The sequence below is a fragment of the Armigeres subalbatus genome, chromosome 1 (assembly GCF_024139115.2).
Source record: "Armigeres subalbatus isolate Guangzhou_Male chromosome 1, GZ_Asu_2, whole genome shotgun sequence".
Taxonomy (NCBI): domain Eukaryota; kingdom Metazoa; phylum Arthropoda; class Insecta; order Diptera; family Culicidae; genus Armigeres; species Armigeres subalbatus.
Genome location: NC_085139.1, coordinates 309,307,616 through 309,322,339, shown reverse-complemented (window position 1 = coordinate 309,322,339; position 14,724 = coordinate 309,307,616). Strand labels below are relative to the sequence as shown.

Genomic DNA, 14,724 nt, shown 5'->3' with positions numbered 1-14,724 from the left:
AAAACTCTTATCTTCTCGCGGTTTTCAGCATAACATTCTGTATTTAATTCTGCAAGAACTGAATGAGTATCACGGTTCTTGATCGTAAATTGTGACGTCCAACTGCAAATCACTGTTTTTGGATGTTTCTGCATACATTTTTTTCTGCATACATTAACTTCCAACGAGTTTGGCACCGCCCAAACGTTGACCGATTTGGCTGAAATTTTGTCCAGAGCATCAGGGCATCAAATAGAACCGAATAATACGGCGGCCCATCAAAAAAAAATGAAAAAGTGTTTTTGAGCCACCGTAGTGTACGGTGATCTGAAAAATCCCTGGTGTAAGGTCTCAAATCCGACCGACAATTTTAGAAAATAATTTGTTCACTAATTATGTTCCTTGTCATAATCTTAACCTGAGTTTTTCTCGTATATCAAATTGAATATTTTTTTAAAACTTCTACAAACGCACTACTTATTCTTTTGGAAATTTTGTTAATTTATGAAGTAATCTGAAGCTTCATCAGCTAGATCTGAGATAACAGAAACTCGCTGGGTTCGAGGAGAACAACCAAAATAATTATTTTCCTTTATCTCCTACCTGTCACATTCCGCTTTAGAATGTTATCTTCTGTTCGTTGTCTCACTGTTATTGGTTTTGAAAGTTAATCTTTCGATTCAGATCTACTGCAATATTCAACATCCACTATATTATAACTAACAGTTCAAAAAACCTTATTCTTCTTATTGTTTTTTTGTAATATTTAATCTCGATTCAGTCTCGAGTAACGAAAACTAGCTATCAATATCTCCCAATGGCAAATGAGTCTCAAGCAATGAACATCAAATCAACCAATGAACATAACAACACCCTACAATTTAAACACAGGAAAACTATATAAAAATAATAATAATAATAATAATATAGATTTGAAACATTGAAGGATATACAGAGCTCATTCGATTTTGGCAACACGATCGGAACAATTTTGTTGCAAAAATCAAATGATTTTTGGTTTCTCATGATACTTCACATTTCTTCACGTACTGTGATACTAAACACATTGTGACCCTTTTTCTCGCGGATTTTAAAATCTAAACGTTTTTCTGTAATTTTTTACGCGATTTATTTATGAACTGTCTTACGTCGGATTTGGAGTATAATCAGTTGTGTTTACATATATACCGCGGTTTATAAACAACACCAAAAATATAAAAAAAAAATGTTTTAATAAATTCGAATGTTTTTTTGTCAAAATCGAATGGCTTCGTTGCCAAAATCGAATGGGGTCTGACTACCTACCAACTCCAAGGATTTCTTGGATTCTATAATCCAACAAAGGGCATGTTCCATTTTCAAAACGATCCGAATGGTCTTTGGATACGCGTGTAAACCCTAAGGCCTTATTTCAGGGATTTCTTGGATGATTAAGAACTTCGGTTGTGAACACATTCTATTCTATAATCCACAAAGGGCATGTACCATATTCAAAACAGTCCGCATATTCTTCGGTAATGCAAGTAGACCTTAACACTTTATTCGGTGAATTTATTGGATAACTGGAGCAGTAGATCATACATAGCATCATAATCGACAGAAGATCCTGTACATAATTGTTTCGTAACTTAAAAAAAGCTTTTTTATTTTTACACGAATTCTCGAAAATACACGATTTTGTAAAAAATAATTCAGTGTAACATATAATACAGGCCGGACTCGATTAACCGGAGTGTTGGAAAAAATTTCACTCTGGATAATCGAACCCTCCGGATAATCGAGCAATTTTTTGTAGTCGCTGAAAATTTTACTTTTGCTCAAATAGTCTTTATTCTAGTTATATAAAACCTAAAAAAATATCCCGTTGATCCGTTAATGGGTTCTAACTACGTTCTTTTAGTGGAATGTAATAATAATATAAAGTTCTTTTAGTGGAATGTATTCAACCGTCTAAGACGAAATAAGTACTCTCCGTTTAATTCCACCAATTATTTTCGATATCTTTGCAGATACGTATTTCGACCACAACTATGTGGTCGTCTTCAGTGTCACGAGCTTCAAACGTTTCTAAAACCCATCGCAAGCGGCACGCACGGTCTGCATGGGCATTTCGTTCCAGATTTTGAGAATTACGTCTTGAACTGGTTCAAGTTACTGGCCTTGTATTCGTAAAGCATTAACATAATAAAGGATCAAACAAGAAAGTTAAGAGCGTTCAAATCCGGGAAGCTGGGAGGTCGCAAAGTTTTGTCCACAAAGTCGATGAAATTGTCCCCATATAAGGCTTAAATTGCATTTTCCGTGTATAAAGGGTTATCGTCCTACTGGAACACGTAGGGCTGATCTCCGTATTATCACCGGGACACTGGGGGTATCAATCGTCCCCAAAACCTCAGTTTTGTAGTACACCGCAATGATTTTGACCTTCAAAAACGGCTATTTACGATGCCCCAATCCATTTTCAACGAGCGTAAACAACAAACAACAAGTGACAGAATGTCAACACCACACACATCCGATAGCGTATATATACCGCTAACGCTGACACCAATACTAATACAGAATATGTATATTGGGCTTACAAACACAATGATCAAACATTTGTATTCGAACTTATTGAACACCCTGTGGTAATGATGCCTTTCTTCGATCCGAATTGCCTACACTTGGGTTTTGAAGCATTTGATGAAATATTTCAATAGAAGAAGCCCTAGGGAGCCATCCTCTTTTCCGTTTGCAACATTTATTATTCAGAAACATTCCAATCATAGGCATATCTTGTTTTTCGTGCATCACTAGAAACCATAAAATGTCAATTATGTACCAAAACCCAATTAATTTGGTTGTGCGCGCGAGTAGTAAATTTGCTCATGATTCGAGTCGCAAGTTGCATATTCCATGATATTTAGGTGTTCATTCAACGAATTGAATTAACTGTTTTTCGTCTTAGACTATGGCTAATAATTGCATAGGGTCGGCGTACCAATTGTCGCCATACATAAGAACAACTATTTTTTTAAAAATAAGTAAAAGGCATGTGGGTGGACTTTATATATCAAGCGAAAGGTTTTACATCCTGCTCCTTACAACAGCTGTGAAAACCACAATAAAATCTGTTATTATTCTCAAAATTGATTAATCCATAATAGGAACGCATGCACCAGTTGTGGCACTATTCTTAATTTTGGTTCCTTATTTGGCAAATCCCATTGTTTTCTTATGGTACTGGCCAAATTGGGACCACTAGTGCCACAACTGGTGCAAAGGACGTTAAAAATTAAGCAAAATCAATGTTTACAATTATGCTTTGCTTGTTTTGGAGGAAATCAAAGGTGTTATCGTGTCATATGAATATGCTTTATCGATATGAACTTGGTTTGCGGTGATTTGATTGGTCATTTGGCATATAAAGCACTAGTGCGACAACTGGTGCTATAGCCACAACTGGTACACCTAGCCTATATAAACAAAACATACGCCTCGATTGCGTTTTGACGCTTTTTAGAACGAAATCATTTTTCGGTGAGTGAGCGAAGCGATGCGATTCTGGCCGAGAAACTCAAGCGCGATGCTCCCCCTACAGAATCGCAGGCGAGTTAGCTCGTGCATGAAACCCCGATGATTCAGATTTGAGTATGATTCTATCAACACTGAGTGTCACTATGGATAAAATATTCGTACAACCATTTTATTAATATTATTGCAAGACTTTTGAATCAGGGAGCAAGAAGGTGATAGCTCTATTGTAACTCATATAGCCTGTTTCAAGAACGTATGCGTTCCGAAGCTTTTGTCGTATACAGTAAATACCGCATGATTGCACCAACGTATTATAAAAATATCTGTGCATTCACACTTCCTGAATCAAAGTTAAATCCTTCTGATTCAGGTGTGCATTTAATTGGACAAAATATTATTAGGCCGATATAAATATTTTTTTTTAAATATGTCCCCCCCTTCGGATTGTTTTGCTCAATAATAACAATTTAAGGGGCAACAAAACTTTCAAAGCATTCTTTAACAAATCCGAGGAGTTTTTTTAATTTTTTTTCCATTTTAATATTTATTTTTTACTAGCAGACCTGACGAACTTTGTTTCGCCTAAAATTGATTTATTCTCTGATTAGTTCTCGAGTTATGCAGAAATTTTTAGTTCATTTGTATGAGAGCCCCTCTTTCCAGAAGGGGGAAGCGTTGCAAACCATCACAGAAACATATCTTATCTTCCAAAACCTCCCCACGCCAGATTTGGTTCCATTTGCTTGATCTCGAGTTATGATGAAATTGGTGTTTCATTTGTATAGGAGCCAGGTTTCAAAGAGGAGAGGGGTCTAGAACCATCTTAAGAACCTTCACCGGCCCCAAAAACCTCTGCATTCAAAATTTCACGCCGCTCGATTCAGTAGAAGAAGAAGAAAAAGATTACCCCCCCCCCTCGACTTTGCGGAGATCATAATTTTTAATAAATCTGTGTAACGGCCTTATTAGTTTTCAGTTTGCAAAAAATGCTCAACATTTTTCCCAAGTCGTTTTTTAACATAAGCATGTTTGTACGGGGTTGAACTTTTCTTATACTGTGTATTAAGTGTAGTATCACAAAATAAAATTTTTAATAGTAATATTGTATTTATCATACAGTAGAAGAAAAGTCCAACCCCGTACCTCTTACGTTTTAAATTAAATTTCTACTAGAATTTTTGGGAAGAGTTTTAAAAACTTCATCTTTCTGCTTCTTCTTCTTCATGCAACATCAAAGCGTCAATTGCATTACTAGCAAGGGCATTGGCATTGATAACAATTGATCGTCTCATGCCTGCACAAACATGCCCCTATCTGTATCACCTTTTATACACCATTTACTACATTACGCATTTTTGTTACATTTCTCGCTTAACTTTTCAAAAGGACCTAAGTAACATTTTTTTCATGAATTAATTTGAGTACTGCAATCAAAAGCTTTCATGTTGTTCTGTTGATTGCACTATTCAAATTAATTCATGAAAAAAATGTTACTTAGGTCCTTTTGAAAAGTTAAGCGAGATTTGTTTCGACCGCGGTCACTGGTCCGGCTCCATTGTTCTACTTTTTGTGCGAAACACCGCACAAAAAGCAGAGTCCAAAAGCCAACCGCACTGAACGGCGACGGCCGAAACGAGACTCTTGCGGACAAGAAAAGAGGGTGCTGCCAAAATGATCCGATACCCTATTTTAACGTTCATAACCCAAAGTTTCAATATAATTGACAAATTGGTAAAGAATTTACGAGTCGATTGATATATAAATCTCAGAAATCCATCGGAAGATAAAGGCGCTATTAAAGTTCAAAATCTTACATGATTTCGTGACGGTCTCGAATTTTGAAATTTTCATTTGTCACCCTGTATCCGAGTCTTCCCCTTAGACGTAGTTTACGTCAAAAAAAAAACTGCTGAAAATTTCTAAGAATTTCAAACATTACGACTTCCAGGACGTTTTGTATAACCTAAAAAGTCTGTAGTAGCTTGTATAAATAATAATTGAAGTCTTATCAACCCAATGGACCTACTGGGATATTATATCATGCATCATTCATAAGTTGGTTAATTGGATAAATCGAATGATCCGAACTCCAAAATAATAATTGGTCTATAATACATCCATTCCTCTATGAGTCGCTTATGAAAGAACCATTGACTGAAGCATATTCGAGATGTGGAATAGAAGTTCCTTGGAAAATTATTCCAAAGAACCATCAGAGTGACCGAGAAAATATTTTTAGTATCGAGTCGATATCAAAATAAAATTTCGATATCAAAAAAAAAATGCATTGAAGATGTGCGAGTTCTAGATATCCTAATACCTGATACACATTACGGGAAAACCTTAGAAATCTTTGAGGAATACTTACTTGCGTCTTGAGAATTTGTTCGTAAATTCCTTCCGAGATTTCTTAGAAAATTCCTTAACGAATTCCTTCAAAGATTCCATCAGTAATTGCTTTGGCAATTTTGTCGGAATTCCTACGGAAAATTCTTCGGAAATACCTACGGAAATTGCATTAGGAAAACCTTTCCGAAATTCCCTTAGGAGAATTCCATCGGATATTTATTTATGTTTTCTTTTGGAAACGGTCTACGAAAATTGGTAAGAGAATTCTTTTAATTTTTTTTCAATTGCTTCAGGTTTTATTTCAATGTACTCAGCCAATATTCCTTAAGAAATCCCTTCGAAAACTCTAGGAAGACATTCTTGGAGCTCTTACGAAATTTCTTCAGAATTTCATTCAGGAATTCTTTCGATTTTTGTTTTGGGAATTCCTTCAGACATTCCTCCGGAAATTTAATTAGAAATTCCTTGAGATCTTCGGATATTTCTTTAAAAAATTTTTCGGGAAACACATTTGAAATTAATTCAGAAATTCTTTTAGGAATCATTTGGAAATTATTTTAAGAGTTCTTTCAAAAATTCTATCTGGAAATTCCTTTGAAATTTTGCTTTTGTGGCGTCTTAGCGCCCGAATCTCGATAAAGAATCAGCCGGTGCAGCGAGTAGCACTGCTTACTTTTGTCTGCGTCTGGTCACGACGATGGTCCAACGTGGAAAGAGACCGAGTCTCCGCAATGAGGGCTTATGCGTACGAAGTGTGTGGAGAGTAGTCATGAGAAAGCCGATGATTGGTCTCCAAATGCTATCTATTTGTAGCAGGGTTTAACATAAGTACTGACAGTCAGTTAGAGTGCAAATCAATAGGGTGGTCTATATCTCACACCTTTAGAAACTTTTTCGAAAATTCATTTAGTATTGAGCTAATCTTTAGTTCTTTAATAAATTCTTGGAGCAATTCTTCCAACGAAATTTCCGGAATAGTTCCTGCAGGAATTACGGGAGAAATTTTATATGGTTTTACAAGAAGAACTTCCGAAGGAATTGTCCTGAACAAATTGAAACATGTCCTGATCAAATTTCTAAAGAAGTTTCCGAAGGTATCCCTTAAACAATTTCTGTAGGTATTCATGAGGAATATCCGAAGGATTTAGCGCTGAGGTTCGATGTAGCGGAGCGCACATTAGTGCTGACTAAGGCTCCTGCTGTCTTAGCTCCGTCGGAACAGGGCCATATCGGCATAGTTCCGTCATACTCTAATAAGCAAGGGAAAAAGAAACTGGCTGGGGTGGGGAGTACATAAGCACACATAAGTCTCGGTAACTTTCAAAATAGCCAGAACCTCATCGGAGGACGGGAGGCCAGGCGAACTCAAGAGGCATACGCCAGATGACGTTGTCGCCCTCGAAACGGCAGACGGATGAAGCACCGTAGTAGGCCAGAATGAAAAAATAATTAGACAGTTGAAGCGAAAAGAGGTAAAACAAATTGAGTAGTGCAAGAAAGAAAAGCCTCCGCCCATTGAAAGTGAGCAAATCTGCGGATGGATGCTTCAAATGTTTGGGCTTCGGACACCAGGCAGGAGCTTGTAAAGGTCCGGACAGATCCAACATGTGTTGGAAATGCGAGTAAACAGGTCATTTTGTGAAGGACAGGACACCAGAGGTTGAAAATGACCATCAAACGGGTGGCTACAAATATCCTACATACAAGAGGGCGTTCACAGGCCAGCAGTAATGGAGATAATTCAGATTAATCTGAATCACTGCCAAACCGCACAGCAACTGTTATGACAGTTAATCACAGAGACGATGTGTGACGTAGATATAATTGCAGAGCCGTGTCGAGATCCCCATGATAACGGAAAATGGGTGGCTGAGAGAACGGGAATGGCTATGATACAAGTTATGGGAAGATTTCCTATCCAAGAAGTGGTAGAGAGTTTATGAGAAGTTGAAGTGTTTATCGGCTATGCAGTCTGATGACCAGCTAAAACGCTATATTAATTCTGATCCGACGTTTCGGTACCTTCATTGGTCCTTTTTCAATGGATTAAAATCGCTCAGCGTTTATGTGAAGGATTCGTGCAATTGCTATGCGCCTCCAAGGTGGACAGTGGAGCAGTTCATCCAGATGCAAGAGCGGTTAACCGACAGCCTGATCGGACTAAGGCCGGTAGTAATGGGAGGTGATTTCAATGCCTGGGCTGTGGAGTGGAGCAGCAGAGTAACCAATACGAGAAGTTGTTTATAATGGATCAATCGCCGCGAAATTGCTGGTGGGGATTCTCATCGATTAGTTTTCGGCGAAAAATGACAAAACAAAACTTTGCCAGACTGTCCGGACGTTTCGGTCGATTTACTGGCCTTCGACCATCTTCTGCGGACAAATCTTCCAGTCACTTATTTTCTAACAGACTCAGACTATATGATTTGTCCTCAGAAAATGGTCGAATTCCAATAAATCGACCGAAACGTCCGGACAGTCCAGCAAAGTTTTGTTTTTGTCATTTTTCGCCGAAAACTAATCGATGAGAATCCCCACCAATACGAGAAGTTACATTTTGCAGGAAGCTCTGGCGAAGCTAGATGTACGATTGTGAAATGAAGGTTTCGATAGCACATTTTGGAGAGACAGGAGGGAGTCTATCATCGATATCACGTTCTGTAGTCCTTCAGTTAGCGAAGAGTTCACCCATAGCGATCACCAAGCGATTCGCTATTGTATTGGGACAACACGGTGAAGAGAGTCCGTTGAGCAGAAGTGGAAGACGAGAGCATTCGACAAGGACCTCTTTGTTGAGGTACTTCGACCGGACAACAGTTTCGAGAACGTTGATGCGGCCGAACTGATAAGAAGGATGGTAACGGCTTGTGATGCCGCAATGTCGCGAAAACTGGAGCCAAGGAGCAATCGGCGTCCAGCCTACTGGTGGAACGAGAGTCTCAGGGCTCAGTGCGATACGAGCTGCTTGTCTCAGATCCAAGAGGCGGGCACAGAGAGCGAGGACGGAACCAGAGAGAGAGAGAGAAGCGCAAGGTGAGGCTAAAACCGCATTGAAACGGGCAATCAAGATTAGCAAGTCAGATTGCTACTAAAAGGGGTGACGCGTACCGCGTTGTAATGGCGAAGATCAAAGGCCCGTCGACGCTAGCTGAAATATGCCTCGTTATGGTGAAGGAAATTGTGGAGGGTCTTTTCCCGAAACAGAATCCGACTACGTGGTGGCCAAGAAGAAGCAATTTCTGAGGGTCGGCAATTATCCAGAGACACAGAGGCTGGCACTGCTGCCAAAACCAGGGAAGCCGCCGGAGAATCCGGCTTCATATAGGCCTATATGCCTGATAGACACAGTTGGGAAACTTCTAGAGAGTATCATCCTCAAAAAGCTGACGAAGTGTATGAAGAGTGAGCGTGAACTGTCAAACATGCAGTTTTGCCTACTTGTTCCACCACTTGATTGTACCTTTGGCAGATACGTATTTCAACCTCAACAGTAATGCCGTCTTCAGTATCTCGTACTTTACTCGACATATTAAAGAGTATCGACAATGGATGCAATCCGAACAGCGTTTGAGAGTGCTGAGAAAGCATCCAGACAGAAGCGAATAGGAGATCGATACTGCGCAGTGGTTACGATAGACGTAAAGAACGCGTTCGGCCATGCCAGCTTTGAAGCCATTGCTGTTGCGGTTCCCGATTATATATCTTTGCCACATTCTAAAGAGCTACTTCAAGAGCAGAGTCCTGGTGTACGTACGACACGAACGAAGGGCAAAAGTCGATGCGTGTTACAGCGGATATTCCTCAGGGCTCCATACTCGACCCAACCCTCTGGAACGGGATGTATGATGAAGTCCTGACACTGCGGCTGCCCAGGAAAGTAAAAATCGTGGGTTTTCCGGACGACATGTCATTGACAGTGATGGGCAAGACACTCGAAGAAGTGGAGGCGGTTTCCTATTAGTCAGCAACTGCAAAGCGATCCAGCGGACTAAATAACGTCATAGAAGGGCACGAGATTGTATCAAAGCGATCACTGAAGCATCTGGGAGTGATGATTGATGACCGGTTGACCTTCAACAGCCATGTCGACAACGCCTACGAAAAGTCGGCGAAGGCAATGAACACGATAACGAGGATCATGCCAAACGTTGGCGGTCCCAGAAGCAGTTCGAGGTGTCTGCTGGCTAGTGTCTCGTCATCGATACTGCTGTATGGGACTTTGCCGCCTCGCAGCTTTTCAAAGCAGCTGTTCATTAAGCACTTCCACAGTTATTAACCGCGAGGTTTCTAAGCCAAGTTACGTATATCATGAGGTTATCACGATGATACTTTTATGTCCAGAGAAGTCGAGACAATTTCCAAACCGAAAAATTTCTAGACCGGCACCGGGAATCAAACCTAGCCACCCTCAGCATGGTCTTGCTTTGTAACCGCGCATCTTACCAAGCGGCTAAGAGAGGCCCTTTGCAAACCAAGCGGAACCGAGAAAAGATGAAAAGTATGTTCGATATCGTCAGAGGCAGTATGCGTTATTGCTGAGATGCTACCCATCTGTATCACCCTGGAGGAAGATATCGAGAGTTATCGGCGAAGAGACACCATAAACGTAAGGAAGAAGGTGATGATCCGTTCGATTGCGAGATGGCAACAGGAGTGGGCCAGTACGGAGAAAGGAAGGTGGACTCAGCGGCTCATTCCGAATATGTCGACGAGGATGAACAGAAAGCATGGCAAATTATTTTTTTACCTGACGCAGTTCCTAGAGGACCACGGATGCTTCCGGAAGTATTTACATCAGTTCGGAAACACTAATTTATGGTTTTCCCTGAATATAAGAACGTTGAAGAGATGCCGGAGCACGTGGTGTTTGATTGCCCGAGGTTTCCTGAAGCTGGTAGAGGAATAGCTCCCATAAGGGCGGCAACATCGCAGAGCGAATGTGTCACGATAAAGATACGTGGAATGCGGTAAGCAGAGTCGTGACGCAAATGCAGTCAGAACTTCAACGGAGATGGAAAAGGAATCAGCCAATAAACGTCGGTTCGTGGGGAAATCCAGCGCAGTCTTCATCCAACCGTAATCGTCGGACCGACTTTGGCACTCGATCAGCCAACTTGCTGAAAAATGAAGAATAAAGCGCTTCGAGTATGTAGGGCACCGCCAGTGCGGCGGAACTGCCGGACCACCTCTGCAACCCGAAGACAAAGTTGGCACAATGCGCGAAAGCGTCCATCAGTGCGGAAGTTTCCTTCACCGGGGGAGTCAGGATTCGAGAGATCGAGACAACGTGGCAGTGGAGCAGTGGATCAGCCAGCCAATCGGCGAATTAGCCTAAGCTAGGGACCGGAAATTTAGAAGAAGTGCATGAACACAGACAAAACATATAAAAATATCGCCTCAATACTTTCCACACAGACAAACAGACGTAACAGCTTGAACATTTATCTCAAAAATCCATCGTCCAACTTCTATACCACCATCTAGCGAGCATGTTACACGAAACAATGTTTCGTATGACATTGTCACCAGAAGGCGCTGGAGTGAAATGTCAAACTCGAAGGATTACGACGTTAGCGCCTCTAGTTGTGAAACGCGCAATCAATCAAGTTCAAATTGATCGTTGAAGTCATGATCGATGGTGATTTCTCTAGTATTACGTCTGTTTGTCTGTGCTTTCCATATATTCTAACGATTAAATTTCAGCGTTTTCTACAATGCAGCCATCTATTAACTTCAGAATTGCCAAACACAGCAAATTTGATAGCTAAGTTGAAGTCAAGCTAGGTTAATCCAAGCTAAAATTTGCTGCTCTTTTTTCTTAATATTTTAGAAGAATGTTTATTGATGTTCGTTATTATGCATAAAAGCATTATCCGTTAATAGAAAAGCAATAAATGTATTGTACGCGCATAATTTGTTCACGTTCTCGGGACGCAGCACAAAACGAACTCCACCGTCGTCGTCGTCCTCATCGTCTTCGTGCGAATCTTCCTTCCCATTCTGGCCTACTGCGGTGCAAGTCCAATAAGACAACTTCCACGGCATGCTGTGATCTATTTGCATGCACACATGTGCGCCGTTATTTGTGTACGAAATGCGCTTGCATATACGAACTGACCATCGCATCATCATCTCCATTTCCACACACGGCCCGATGACTCTGTGTTTGCTTTGAAGTTGTTGCTGCTGTTGTTGGTCCCGTTCTTGGACGCATGCACACCTACACGAAAACACGTTCTGTACACACTCGAGCACACATCATATGTATTAAGATGCACGCTTTGGCCTGGTCCGAAACGATAGTGCGAATAATTTTGGAAGACGAAGACTGCGCTGGCTGGCGAGAACCGTCGACGATGGCTGGGAGGGACCGGGGGTAACCCCATCAACATCAACAAGACGACGACGACGGTCCCCGGTTGTCCAGCTTCGTACATATGCATGCATGTCCTTCTTTGCTTATTACGGAGGGATTACGAACGAATCCGAGTCCGAGAAGGGAGGAGATGTCGCCGTAGATGACATAGGCCTTGAAGACCTTCTTCTTCATTTGGAAACTGACCATCGCACTGGACACAGCGAAAGGTCCTCCACCGCTTCACGTCAAGTAGATTTTTCACAAAAAAAAAGTTCAGCAACTAGTACAAGTGAAGTTAGCTCTCTTTGAGAGGCCCCCCCGAACAAGTAGTGATTTATGACTTTTGCTATTGTTTTTTCTTGCATCATCGCCGTTGCCTGTTTCCAAGAATAAAGACGGCGACGAAATGGACACACCCGTTGACCGACTGGATCGGATGACCCTCGGCAAAGGATGAGCCAATTCCGTCAAACCCAAAATTCAGATACCAAATATCACACACGTGCAATTGCTGTTTTTCGGCGAAGAATTAACTCACTCTGCGAATCATCGCCGACGTCCGTAATCCGGAATGCCTGTATTTCCACCGTCGTGCGCTTGCTGCGGGTCCTCACCGCGCATAAACTACAGCTAGTTTCACAAAAACATAAATTGTAATTCTAAATACTTGTAGGTTCTCGCCCGAAATGTAATGCTCCGGCTCCTTCGGTATCCTCTTTCAGCACACAACACTCGCCACTGGTCACCACAAATCACCGAACACTCCGGTTCGAATATCAAGTCCTCTGTCCACGGGACAGCACAGGAGGATCCACTCCAGAAACTACTCCCCGAGAATGCGAAACGCACGGCCGATTTTTCTTCTAAAGTTAGTTGATCGATTTTCGCGAGCCGTCGTCCGTCGTTGTCCTCACACACTATGACCGCTGCTGCTCGCTCGCGGTTCGCTTGGCAGACAACAGCAGTGGCAAGAGCAACAGAAGGCAGCCACGGCAGGAGAAGGCAGCGTGTAGCAGCGACGACGACGGCGGCGTGTGTATGTTGTTTAATAGAACTAACTGCTGCTGCTGCTGCTGCACTGCACTCTTTCTCTCGCGGTCGACGCTTCTACCTATAGCGCGAGCTGCTTCGGCTTGAAGCGAGGACGGGCAAACAAGCCGTGCGAAAACATCCCCGCAAACGCGAAAATGACAACTGGAGGAAATCTCTCAGCTAGCGGCATGCACACGCTGGGGCAGGAGAATATTTTAATTTACAAAAAAGTTTCATTAATCTTATCTTCAGAGTCCGTGAAAACTGGCAAAAGATTTGACATGAAAAAAGTTCCGAGCGAAAGAAACTAAATTCAATAAAATCAAATTGTCGTTTGAACATCAAATAATTTATGCCGAATCTTAATCAGAATTAATGTATATCAAAATTACCACAATGTGGTTGGACATTGCATGAAATATCAACTTTGATTACAATTATCTTCCAATTATCAAAATCTACCAACCCCAGAGAATAATCTACTTTGATATATTCTAAAATTTAGTCGCGTAGTAGTCTTACGATCTTTGAAGAACAATCTTGAAGCATTTTTTGCAATGCCCAAAGTTTTGAAGAAACAATCAAAAGCTTAAGTCTTTACCACATTAGGCATGTGCATTTTCGTCAATGACGACATGTGCTCAGGTGTTTTTGTTCAAATTATATTATGGAAAGAAATACGATTTTTACTTCAAATCAGCATCGATGGTTTTGCATCATCCAAGGGTTGCAGAACTAACTCTAAGTTTAATTTTTTTTTGCAATTTGTCCTATGGCATATTTTTATAAAAATCTCATGTAATTTCTTGGGTTCAAAGATTTTTTCTTCTGCTGTTAATTGTTTTCAGATTTTGCAAGATAAATATGTGTAGGCAAAATAATATTTTTCCTATATTTTTTGAATTCTGTCCCATAACACGCCGGCAGCAGCGATGCGCTATTGGTCGGAATGGTAGGGTGGTGGGTGAGGCGTTCTCGTTGGAGGGTCGGTGGGTGGGTGGCTGGATGGGTCGCAGAGTGCGATGTCGATGAAAAAGGAGCAGCGAAAGAATCTCGGAAGGTATGGTATAGGACAATAAAAACGAACGAAAGATTCAGCGACGCATTGACGGTGATGGCGTCGCAGAAGCGAGCGAAAAATTTCAACAGGGATGGTAGTCCGTAGCGGCTGGACTCGAGCAAATGCTTCTGCGTGCTCGATGGTGGTGGTGGCTCCTCGTCGAGATTCGATTCGATGCTCGCGATTCCTTATCGGATTGAATGTGGTAGAGTTCGAAGCCGATAAATAGACTTGATATTACTATTACTGGCCATATTAACGAATGGCTCTACATTACAGCCAAGGTTGAAATATCAGCATATCTGTAGAAAACAAATGTAATAATTTAGTTACTACAATACTAATATCGAGAAAGTTATTTAGCTCTTTTTTAGTGGAATGTTTTCACTGTCATAAGTGTCTCGTACTTGACTCGACTTCAAATACT

The 14,724-nt window shown here is 41.1% G+C and overlaps 1 protein-coding gene and 1 long non-coding RNA gene across 3 annotated transcripts in view; one reads left to right on the top strand and one right to left on the bottom strand.

Moving 5' to 3' along the window:
* The window catches only part of LOC134207904 (paternally-expressed gene 3 protein), a 164,630-nt gene extending 151,625 nt beyond the window's left edge, over positions 1-13,005 (bottom strand). The window contains exon 1 of one of the 2 annotated variants that reach the window (XM_062683948.1): positions 12,873-13,005. The gene's annotated coding sequence lies outside the window, so the exon portion shown is untranslated. Of the gene's footprint in view, positions 1-12,743 lie in introns of both variants that reach the window. The other variant, XM_062683949.1, reaches the window with a different exon arrangement.
* Positions 12,721-13,681, top strand: LOC134207906 (uncharacterized). Its single transcript, XR_009978444.1, has 2 exons — positions 12,721-12,858; positions 12,928-13,681. It is a non-coding gene; the product is annotated as an uncharacterized LOC134207906 (long non-coding RNA).
* Positions 13,682-14,724: the final 1,043 nt, after the last annotated feature.